The sequence below is a fragment of the Ceratosolen solmsi genome, unplaced genomic scaffold (genome assembly GCF_000503995.2).
Source record: "Ceratosolen solmsi marchali unplaced genomic scaffold, CerSol_1.0 scaffold1, whole genome shotgun sequence".
Classification (NCBI taxonomy): domain Eukaryota; kingdom Metazoa; phylum Arthropoda; class Insecta; order Hymenoptera; family Agaonidae; genus Ceratosolen; species Ceratosolen solmsi.
The window spans coordinates 10,375,982-10,378,347 of record NW_011948415.1 but is presented as its reverse complement, the minus strand read 5'-3'; the positions used below and the strand labels follow the sequence as shown (position 1 = coordinate 10,378,347).

At 54.9% G+C, this 2,366-nt stretch overlaps 1 protein-coding gene across 1 annotated transcript in view; it reads right to left on the bottom strand.

Moving 5' to 3' along the window:
- The window catches only part of LOC105368778 (zinc finger protein GLI1), a 23,150-nt gene that overhangs the window by 8,442 nt on the left and 12,342 nt on the right, over positions 1-2,366 (bottom strand). The window lies entirely within an intron of this gene.

The window sequence follows — 2,366 nt, the reverse complement described above, 5'->3', positions numbered from 1 at the left end:
CTCTCCCTCTCTCTCTCTCTCTCTCTCTCTCTCTCTCTTCCTTCCCCCTCTGTCTTCTTCTATCGTTAGTCGTCGTAAACGCGTGTCGATATTCCGCAAGAGACGTTCCAGGTCCCTCGGGGCGTTAAGATCCTCGTGTGCGCTTCCGGGCACCAACGTGTCCCGCACTACTTTAAACAGCACTTAGTCCGAGTCCGTATCGTCAGATGTACTTGAATCGATTGGACTTGAGTATGCGGTAGCTCAGAAATTGCTTGCTGTACTCGATCGAGAACATAACTGGGCCGCTGCTCTATGCCGCGTAGACGCACGGTTAAAGCCACACTCGGGTTATACGGGCGCCGTTAGGAGACACAACCGAGTTTCTGTAACAAAACGCGATCTTGCTCTTTCAGTTCTCTAGCAGCCTCTCTCTGTCTATCTGTCTATCTATCTATCTTCGACTCTATAGACGGCGCTCTCGCAATTCACGACGTGGGTCTCTAAGCGCACTGCTCGCGTTTTGATGCTAGGAGTATGACGCCTCCATGTCGCGTCTTTCGATGGCTGATGGTGGTGGGCGATGGGTGGGGGAGTCGGCGCTGCGTCGCGGAGTATTCCGCTGCTCGTGGAATGTGCCTGGAGGCCGGTGGCGTCGGAACTGATTCGACGCGCCGCTGCCCGTGCCCTTTTATAAATAGCGTCCGGGCGCGCTATCAGCGCTCGCGCCGCGGTGGGGACGAGATGAGCGTCCGGGCCGTCGCTTTCACCTGCGGACATGTGGATTTTTCCAACCGAGGGGACCGGGTCCAAGCTACGCTCGCCGCTTCTCTCGATCTCTCGGGTAAATACGTTGTCGCGCGATCATCACGATTCGTGAACGACGAGATGCGACGGGGCGCGGGGGCGGGGGGGGGGGGGGGGGGGGGGGGGGGGGGGGGGACGCGGAAAGTGCGATCGCTCATTTCTTTTATCCGAGCCGATCGCCCAATCGTTGTCGTCTGGGGCTCGCCAAAATCTTCACGGCCGCCTTAATTGTCAATGACGGCACATGCGTCGCTTTTATGGTTTGTTAATCGGCCTTTCGCAACGGTAAACATGCGCTCATATACATACGCGCATGCCTAATCGCTTCGTTCCCAACGTAGACAATCGAACGTCGGTGTAAATATAATAAAACGAAAGAAGAGAGAAAAAAGGCCTTATCGTGGAAAACATATTATACCATATCGAATGATTGTACATAAGGCAAAAGCGCCTCGAATTAAATATCTCGAGCTGACGTGTAATGGTGACGGCGGCGATGGAAACCACCACAACAACAGCAACGACAACAACAACAACAACGACAACAACGACAACGACGACAACAACAACAACAACAACGATCAACGATCAACGATCAACGATCAACGGGTCAACGATCAACGATCAACGATCAACGGGTCAACAACAACGATCAACAACAACGATCAACAACAACGATCAACAACGATCAACAACGATAAATAACGATAGACGAAAACGACGAAGGCCATGATTATTAGGATAATAATAGTATATAAAATCGTTGAATAATCAGCATCGCCGACGCTGCCATGCTGGATTATAATTGTTCCTAAGAGCCAAGCCAGATTTTACGTTGGTGGCAAAGTTAACGAGTAACTCATTTCAATGCCGCGATTTAATCAGCGAAGGAGAAGCGATCATGAATTAGAATGGTCGGGGCGGGAGGCTGGACTCGGGCCCGAACGAGGATACTTTTGCAGAAGGGGCTCGCTGACATAAATTGGAAAACCGAGCGTCATCCACGGGGAACGCGGAGCACGAGCGCCGACGTACTCGATAAGAAAGTGGTGGCAAGCGGGTGGGGGAAACGTTAACTCGGCGCCGATATCGGCTTCACGGCACGGCTCGCGCGGATCTTCGTAAAGATTCCCACGAGAGCAAAGGCTGACCGGCGGGAAGTCGGAAAAATGGTGGGCGATAAGGGGCACCGACGGAGCACCGAACTGGCCAGGGGGCCCAGGGCCGCTGGGTTGGCCGCTGGCGAGAAGTGGCGCCATAGGGGCGGGGGCTGAGGGGGGGATGGGGGAGGGGGGGGGCGTTGCGGCAGCAATTAGCCAAGAGCTCTGCCGGCACTGGGCGGGCGCGTATCCTTTTGCTCTTGCGTGCTCGAGACTCGCCGTCGAGATAAGCCGAGCGATAAGCCCGGGCGAAGCGGCGATGCCCCCCGGGAAGTGAGAGCATCGCTCGCCTCGACTCTTCCCAGACTGACGGGCCCCCTTCCTCTGCGCACCTCTCTCCAACTACTCAAACACGTACGCACGCACGCACTATCTCTCTCTCTCTCTCTCTCTCTCTCTCTCTCTCTCTCTCCCTCTCTC